Below are 9,733 nucleotides of genomic sequence, written 5' to 3'. Positions count from 1 at the left end.
AGGTCTTGTTTTTTGCCGACTGTATAGAACTTCTCCATCTTCAGCTGCAAAGAATATAATCAATCTGATTTCGGTATTGACCATCTGGTGATTTCCATGTTTACAGTCATCTGTTTTACTGTTGGAAGTATGTGTTTGCTATGACCAGTGTGTTCTCTTAACAAAACTGTGTTAGTCTTTGCAGTGCTTCATTTGGGAGCTCAAAAACTTTTAGAAGATACAACTTTATAGAGGAAGGAAATCTAGAAAGTAAAGCAGCTAGAGTTGAGAGATCAGTGATTCAAATTTGAAGGCAAATGGAAAGTACTGTGTATGGCTTGGTTTGGGAAAGATAAATGTGCATTCTCTCCCAGAGCTTAAGCCTAACTGTAGACTGAGAGTGTTCAACTTTCTACCTTTAGGCCACATGTTTCCTATAAACCTGAGACTCCAACATTCAATTATCCATTTGGCATTTCTACTTGGATGTCTCATAAGCATTTCAAGGTTACTATGGCCTAAACATTGCCCTTAGCTTCCTCCTCTAGCCTGGCTCGCCTCAGTTTTTTTCCATCTTTGTAAATGGTACTACCATTGATTCAGTTACTGAAGCCAGAAAACTGCAAGTCGACTGCAGCTGGCTCTCTTGCTTGAGGCACTAGGGCTCTGGCGGTCGGACTGACGGAGTGAATAGAGAGACGCCCAGCGGCCGCGAGCTCCGCGCAAATCCCAGGCAGACTTGCACCCAGAGGCCGGCAGCCGACCGTGCCCGCCGGGATCTCCAGAGCTTCTCCTGCCCGGCTCCCGTGCCAGCGTCCGGTGGCCGCCGTCCTGCAAAAGTGATTGGTGCCTCGCCTCCTCCGCCGAGTCCGGGACCATGAAGCTGCTGCCGTCGGTGGTGCTGAAGCTCTTTCTTGCTGCAGTGCTTTCGGCGTTGGTGACTGGCGAGAGCCTGGAGCGGCTTTGGAGAGTCCTGGCTGCTGGAGCCAGCAATCTGGACTCCCCTACTCAATCTACGGACCAGCTGCTGCCCGTGGGAGGTGACCAAGGCTGGGAAGTCCTGGACTTGGAAGAGGCAAACCTGGACCTTTTCAGAGCTGCTTTCTCCTCCAAGACACAAGCTCTGGCCACACCCAGCAAGGAGGAGGGAAGAAGAGAAACCCATGTCTTCGGAGATACAAGGACTTCTGCATCCACGGAGAATGCAAATACGTGAAGGAGCTCCGGGTTCCAACCTGCATCTGCTACCCAGGTTATTATGGAGAGAGGTGCCATGGGCTGAGCCTCCCAGTGAAAAATCGCTTATATACATACGTGCGATCACACAACCATCCTGGTTGTGGTGGCTGTGGTGCTGTCATCCGTCTGTCTGCTGGTCATCATGCGGCTTCTCATGTTTTGGTACTACAGGAGAGGAGGTTATGACGTGGAAAATGAAGAGAAAGTGAAGTTGGGTGTGACTACGTCCCACTGAGAGGAACCTGTGCTCAAGGAATCAACTGGGGACTGTTACCTCTGAGAAGATACAAGTTGATCACAGATTCTCCAGAGGGGAAGGACTTCACAACTAGCCATGAAGATTCCTTCATCCCCAGTTGCCATCTAGATTGGGCCTCCCATAATTGCTTTGCCAAAATACCAGAGCTTTCAAGTGCCAAACAGAATATGTCCAGTGGGATCTGGGTCAGAACAAAGCAAAAGTGAGGGACCTTCGTGTCCTGATTCTCCTGCACCAAGCCCTACTTACCCCCATACGTTTGCTTGAACACTTCTCTTCTGGATTAAAAATGCCAGTTAAATTCCATATGCTCCAGGATCTTTGACTGAAAAAAAAAAAAAAAAAAAAAAACCAGAAGGAGAGGAAGAAAGAAAGATTTGGGGACTGGAAGAAAGTAACAAAGATCGAGAAGCCATGTACTCAAGTCACCACCAAGGGATCTGCCATTTGGACCCTCCAGCTCTGGATTTGATGGGTTAACTGTGAAATACCATAGACCTGAGAACTCTGAATTTTGGGACTTCTACCCAGATGGAAAAATAACAACTGTTTTTGTTTGTTTGTTTGCAAAATGCCTCTTAAATTATATATTTATTTTATTCTAAAAAAAAAAATCATTAGCAAGTCCTGTCAATTCGCTCTCAAAAATGTACCTCAATTCCATCTATTTTTCTCAATCTTGAGAACTCCTATTCTATCAATATCACCTTCATGTTTTACCCAAACTTCTCAATAGCCTACAGATTGGTTTCATCATTTTTTGGGTGCCCCTATGATTTATTTGCCATCACAGCCAGAAGGATTAAAACAACAACAAAACCAACAACAACTTATGTCAGTTTTCTGCTTATGTTCACTGTTCTTAGGATAAAAACTATGCTGTTAGTCATGAATTATATGTGCCTGTATAATCTGGCTCATTCTCCTCCACATCAGCAGCTACTTTTTCACCTTTAAAATATCTAGGTTTAACATCTTTTCAAGTCTCAAAACACAGCCACTTCTTTGCTTTTTCTCTATATGGAATATTTTTTTCCCATCAGATCTCACTATGGTTTGCCTCTATTATCAGTCCTGTGCTTAAATTCCTCTTCATCAAAATGTCTTTGTCATGACTACCTTGTGGAAACTCAGACCTTTCTCTCATTCTGTACCATGACACCCGTTGATTTTCCTTGTAGCTTAATGTTAGTCAGTTATTGTCTAGATATTGATTAATTTAACTGTGAATAGCCAGTGTTGTCCACTTGAATCTGAGCTTTCAGAAGATGGCCTTGAGACAGGAGATAAATTGGCCCCAGACTGAGCAGCTGGAGTTCATCCCTTGTGGACAGCAAGATAATAAAGGAGGCTAGGTCCTGCCCAGATAAAATATAAAGACCACATGTTTCTCATTCTTTAAGTCAAGTTCCTTGGAGGTCAAAAGGGGAATAATGTTAATCTACCCATAGATCTCTATGCTGGAATCCATCTTGGTTGAGAAATGCACGCACACACATGGGGGGATCCAGAGATATACCAAAAACAGATTCAGAACCAGGCAGTCAAAATGATTGGCCAAAGAAAACCTGAAAGAAAGGCTCCATATAAGTGATTTAAACTGACAAGAGGGCACGACTCTCTGAGTCTGCCCATGTGTCCATCCACATGTACTGTACTTTTTTACTTCTAATAAACACTTCACTTGTTTCACTACTTTCCGTTTTTGTGGGAATTCTTTCTGTAAAGCCAAAGGGCCAGGGCCTTGTCATTGACCACTGGTCTAGTAGCTAGGATTCAGTATTCTTACCATTGTGGTCCAAACTCAATCTCTGGCCAGGAACCAAAACCCTGCTTCAAGCTGCTGCAGGCCGATACCACCCGAGATCAGACTTTAACTTCTTGTGGGATCCACTGCCCCTACACAGGGCTAGCACATAATGGGCATTTGCTATGTCCTTGTTGATGCATAGATTTGCGGGCTTAAGCCCCAGCCAGTGGGAGAAACAAACATATTTTTGACCATATCAAGATAACAGGATGGAGAGCAAAAGCTTCAGGAGTGACGACTTTGAAAATCACTCTCTACTGAATGCATAACCTTTAAAGACTTTGAAGAAAAAAATCTCACTAATCTATTGTCATACCTTTATCTGTATAAGATTCACTTATTGAAATGGGTTCCAGATTAGTAGTGACAGCTATTTTTCTGGCATTTTCCCAGAGGAATTCTTGATTCACATTCTGCTCCTGAAACCAATGGGTAAAATACACACCCTTCTACTAAACCCCTGCATGTATAATAAGGAAAAAGAAATCTGACTCCATATTAGATCTCTTCCTTTTACTTTAAACTTTGTGCTCTGTTGCCTGTGCTTAGTCATTCTGACTCTGCATCTTTTATAAAAGAATGTTGCCTGTAGCCTGAAATATACAGGACAACGTATTCTCAGGGCTTTGACCTTTAAGAGCCCATTCATAAAGAGATAAAAAGTTGCAGAACAGAGAATAGCTTTTGTCTTGTTGGAGGTTTATGAGACACATGTGGACATGAGCCGACCTTTGTGGACAGTTGCAAGAACAAAGGAATCTGACACCCAAGAAGTTTGCAGCAACAAAGCACTTATGTCCAGTCCCTCTCCTTGCCTTTAAAAGGGCTTTGCTGAAAACCTTTGGGGAGTTAGGAACCTTTAGTCCATGAGCCAGGTATCTCTGTGTATAGCCTTGTAATAAAACTTTCTCTGCTCCAAACTTTGATATTTTGGTTTGTTTGACCTTACTGTGCATTGGGCACAAGAACTTATGTTCAGTAATACAGGGAATCCAAAATACACTGCTGAATCCAGCTTTTCCCAAAAGTTTGTGTAATTTCAACAGCCTCTGATCCCAGATTTTCTCATCTGTAAAATAATACAAAGGGAGGAGGGATTTGGAAATATTTTTATTAAGATTTGTTTCAAAAATATTTTTGATTCAAGAAGATAAATTTATTTCCTCATAACCTACAGTTTAGTTCAGTTCAGTCGCTCAGTCGTGTCCGACTCTTTGCGACCCCATGAATTGCACCACGCCAGGCCTCCCTGTCCATCACCAACTCCCGGAGTTCACTGAGACTCACGTCCATCGAGTCAGTGATGCCATCCAGCCATTTCATCCTCTGTCATCCCCTTCTCCTCCTGCCCCCAATCCTTCCCAGCATCAGAGTCTTTTCCAATGAGTCAACTCTTCGCAAGAGGTAGCCAAAGTACTGGAGTTTCAGCTTCAGCATCATTCCTTCCAAAGAAATCCCAGGGCTGATCTCCTTCAGAATGGACTGGTTGGATCTCCTTGCAGTCCAAGGGACTCTCAAGAGTCTTCTCCAACACCACAGTTCAAAAGCATCAATTCTTCAGTGCTCAGCCTTCTTCACAGTCCAACTCTCACATCTATACATGACCATAGGAAAAACCATAGCCTTGACTAGATGGACCTTTGTTGGCAATGTAATGTCTCTGCTTTTGAATATGCTATCTAGGTTGGTCATAACTTTCCTTCCAAGGAGTAAGCGTCTTTTAATTTCATGGCTGCAGTCACCATCTGCAGTGATTTTGGAGCCCCCCCAAAATAAAGTCTGACACTGTTTCCACTGTTTCCCCATCTATTTCCCATGAAGTGATGGGACCGGATGCCATGATCTTTGTTTTCTGAATGTTGAGCTTTAAGCCAACTTTTTCACTCTCCAATTTCACTTTCATCAAGAGGCTTTTGAGTTCCTCTTCACTTTCTGCCATAAGGGTGGTGTCATCTGCATAGCTGAGGTTATTGATATTTCTCCTGGCAATCTTGATTCCAGCTTGTGCTTCTTCCAGTCCAGCGTTTCTCATGATGTACTCTGCATATAAGTTAAATAAGCAGGGTGACAATATACAGCCTTGACGTACTCCTTTTCCTATTTGGAACCAGTCTATTATTCCATGTCCAGTTCTAACTGTTGCTTCCTGACCTGCATATAGGTTTCTCAAGAGGCAGGTCAGGTGGTCTGGTATTTGCATCTCCTTCAGAATTTTCCACAGTTTATTGTGATCCACATAGTCAAAGGCTTTGGCATAGTCAATAAAGCAGAAATAGATGTTTTTCTGGAACTCTCTTGCTTTTCCATGATCCAGCGGATGTTGGCAATTTGATGTCTGGTTCCTCTGCCTTTTCTAAAACCAGCTTGAACATCAGGAAGTTCACAGTTCACATATTGCTGAAGCCTGGCTTGGAGAATTTTGAGCATTACTTTACTAGCGTGTGAGATAAGTGCAATTGTGTGGTAGTTTGAGTATTCTTTGGCATTGCCTTTCTTTGGGATTGGAATGAAAACTGACCCTTTCCAGTCCTGTGGCCACTGCTGAGTTTTCCAAATTTGCTGGCATACTGCATGCAGCACTTTCACAGCATCATCTTTCAGGATTTGAAATAGCTCCACTGGAATTCCATCACCTCCACTAGCTTTGTTCGTAGTGATGCTTTCTAAGGCCCACTTGACTTCACATTCCAGGATGTCTGGCTCTAGGTCAGTGATCACACCATCGTGATTATCTGGGTCATGAAGATCTTTTTTGTACAGTTCTTCTGTGTATTCTTGCCATCTCTTCTTAATATCTTCTGCTTCTGTTAAGTCCATACCATTTCTGTCCTTTATCGAGCCCATCTTTGCATGAAATGTTCCCTTGGTATCTCTAATTTTCTTGAAGAGATCACTAGTCTTTCCCATTCTATTGTTTTCCTCTATTTCTTTGCATGGATTGCTGAAGAAGGCTTTCTTATCTGTTCTTGCTATTCTTTGGAACTCTGCATTCAGATACTTATATCTTTCCTTTTCTCCTTTGCTTTTTGCTTCTCTTCTTTTCACAGCTATTTGTAAGGCCTCCCCAGACAGCCATTTTGCTTTTTTGCATTTCTTTTCCATGGGGATGGTCTTGATCCCTGTCTCCTGTACAATGTCACGAACCTCCGTCCATAGTTCATCAGGCACTCTATCTATTAGATCTAGGCCCTTAAATCTATTTCTCACTTCCACTGTATAATCAAAATGGATTTGATTTAGGTCATACCTGAATGGTCTAGTGGCTTTCCCTACTTTCTTCAATTTCAGTCTGAATTTGGCAATAAGGAGTTCATGGTTTGAGCCACAGTCAGCTCCTGGTCTTGTTTTTGCTGACTGTATAGAGCTTCTCCATCTTTGGCTGCAAAGAATATAATCAATCTGATTTTGGTGTTGACTATCTGGTGATGTCCATGTATAGAGTCTTCTCTTGTGTTGTTGGGAGAGGGTGTTTGTTTTGACCAGTGCATTTTCTTGGCAAAACTCTATCAGTCTTTGCCCTGCTTCATTCTGTATTCCAAGGCCAAATCTGCTTGTTACTCCAGGTGTTTCTTGACTTCCTACTTTTGCATTCCAGTCCCCTATAATGAAAAGGACATCTTTTTTGGGTGTTAGTTCTAAAAGGTCTTGTAGGTCTTCATAGAACTGTTCAACTTCAGCTTCTTCAGCGTTACTGGTTGGGGCATAGACTTGGATTACTGTGATATTGAATGGTTTGCCTTGGAAAGGAACAGAGATCATTCTGTCATTTTTGAGATTGCATCCACTTACTGCATTATGGACTCTTTTGTTGACCATGATGGCCACTCCATTTCTTCTGAGGGATTCCTGCCCACAGTAGTAGATATAATGGTCATCTGAGTTAAATTCACCCATTCCAGTCCATTTTAGTTCGCTGATTCCTAGAATGTTGACATTCACTCTTGCCATCTCTTGTTTGACGACTTCCAGTTTGCCTTGATTCATGGACCTGACATTCCAGGTTCCTATGCAATATTTCTCTTTACAGCATCAGACCTTGCTTCTATCACCAGTCACATCCACAGCTGGGTATTCTTTTTGCTTTGACTCCATCCCTTCATTCTTTCTGGAGTTATTTCTCCACTGATCTCTAGTAGCATATTGGGTACCTACTGACCTGGGGAGTTCCTCTTTCAGTATCCTATCATTTTGCCTTTTCATACTGTTCATGGGGTTCTCAAGGCAAGAATACTGAAGTGGTTTGCCATTCCCTTCTCCAGTGGACCACATTCTGTCAGATCTCTCCACCATGACCCATCCATCTTGGGTTGCCCCATGGGCATGGCTTAGTTTCATTGAGTTAGACAAGGCTGTTGTCCTAGTGTGATTAGATTGACTAGTTTTCTGTGAGTATGGTTTCAGTGTGTCTGCCCTCTGATGCCCTCTTGCAACACCAACCGTCTTACTTGGGTTTCTCTTACCTTGGGCCTGGGGTATCTCTTCACAGCTGCTCCAGCAAGGCCCAGCCACTGCTCTTTACCTTGGACGAGGGGTATCTCCTCATTGCCGCCCTTCCTGACCTTCAATGTGGGATAGCTCCTCTAGGCCCTCCTGTGCCCACGCAGCCAGGGCTCCTTGGACGTGGGGTTGGTACTCCTGGCCGCAGCCCCTGGCCTTGGGCGTGGGTGGCTCCTCCTGGTCGCCACCCCCGGCCTCTGGCGTTGGGGCGTGGGGTAGCTACTCCCAGCCCTTGCCCTTGACCTCAGAGGCGGGGTAACTGCTCTCGTCGCCGCCCCTGATCTCAGACGCGGGGTAGCTCCTCTTGGCCGCACCCCCTGACCTCTGACGTGGGGTAGCTCCTCTAGGCTGTTCCTGTGTCATTGCAACCTGGCACTCTCGGCCGCTGCCCCTCACCTCGAACGTGGGGTAACTCCTCTTGGCCGCCGCCCTTCCGGCATGGGGTCCTCCCGGCTTCTGCCCCTGACCCTACAGTAGGAAGCACTAATGTTTAGTGTGGTGTTTCCAAACTTATTGTACTTGTTTTCTCCTCTAATGTTTTTTGTCGTAGATACCGGCCACCTATAGAATTGCTTATTGACAGCTTTATTTAAACAGATTCACTTTTGATTTGGTTACACTCCCATATATGAAAAAACAGAATCAATGGTCATAATAAGAATTTAATTAGCCTCCAATTAAAATAAATAAATTAAAAAAAGAATTTAAATTTTAAAATTGAAAAAATACATTAAAAATTTCAGTATAATTATTTGTCTGCCTTCAATAATTATTTAATCCTTAGAAAAACATGGTTAAATTGCACATTAAAGCATGGGTTAAAATTCTAGCTCTTTCAAATCTGAGCTGGAGGAATTGGAACACATTTTTTTAGATTTTATTTCTTTAGTAGCAAAGCAGAAGTATATATACGTGTATATATACCTACATATATGAACACACAGGTGCAGATAGAAACAAACAAGTAGATAGGCAGGTAGGTAAGTATAGAAAGAAAGAAAGATAAATAGAAAGAAAGACAGATAGATTGATAGGCAGACAGACTCAGAAGAAGGGTTAGCTGGTGAAAGGAGAATTCAAAGTTAATACTTCTTTCTTGAATTTTGAGTCCTTCTTCTTGCCTAAGGCAGAGGACCTAATAGAAAAAAGAGAAAAAGAAAGCAGAAAGAATGGAGGGAGGGAACAAGAAAGAGAGAGAAAGAAAAGGAACAAGAATGAGGGAAAAAAAGAGAAAGAAAAGAAAATGAGATAAAAAAGAAGGAAAAGAGAGAAAAAAGAAATAAAAAAGGAAAAGAGAGAGAAAGAGAGAAAGTAATCCTGCCATGCTTATGGAAAACACGTTAACACACTCACGAAACGAAGAGATGCGTCAAAAACTCTTGGTGTGCAAATGTAAAAAAATACGACTTTATTCCTGACTTTAGAGGAAATGCTTTCAATTTTTCACCATTGAGGATAATGCTGGCTGTGGGTTTGTCATATATAGCTTTTATTATGTTGAGGTATGTTCCTTCTATTCCTGCTTTCTGGAGAGTTTTTATCATAAATGGGTGTTGAATTTTGTCAAAGGCTTTCTCTGCATCTATTGAGATAATCATATGGTTTTTATTTTTCAATTTGTTAATGTGGTGTATTACATTGATTGATTTGCGGATATTGAAGAATCCTTGCATCCCTGGGATAAAGCCCACTTGGTCATGGTGTATGATCTTTTTAATGTGTTGTTGGATTCTGATTGCTAGAATTTTGTTAAGGATTTTTGCATCTATGTTCATCAGTGATATTGGCCTGTAGTTTTCTTTTTTTTGTGGGATCTTTGTCAGGTTTTGGTATTAGGGTGATGGTGGCCTCGTAGAATGAGTTTGGAAGTTTACCTTCCTCTGCAATTTTCTGGAAGAGTTTGAGCAGGATAGGTGTTAGCTCTTCTCTAAATTTTTGGTAGAATTCAG

General features: G+C 42.5%; 1 pseudogene; it reads left to right on the top strand.

Annotated features, from left to right (window-relative positions):
* The first annotated feature begins 842 nt into the window (after positions 1-842).
* LOC101908024 (proheparin-binding EGF-like growth factor) lies at positions 843-1,802 on the top strand (annotated as a pseudogene).
* The last annotated feature ends 7,931 nt before the right edge of the window (positions 1,803-9,733 follow it).

Source organism: Bos taurus, chromosome 13 (genome assembly GCF_002263795.3).
Source record: "Bos taurus isolate L1 Dominette 01449 registration number 42190680 breed Hereford chromosome 13, ARS-UCD2.0, whole genome shotgun sequence".
Classification (NCBI taxonomy): domain Eukaryota; kingdom Metazoa; phylum Chordata; class Mammalia; order Artiodactyla; family Bovidae; genus Bos; species Bos taurus.
The sequence above is the reverse complement of the archived record's forward strand: the minus strand, read 5'-3'. Positions and strand labels throughout refer to the sequence as shown.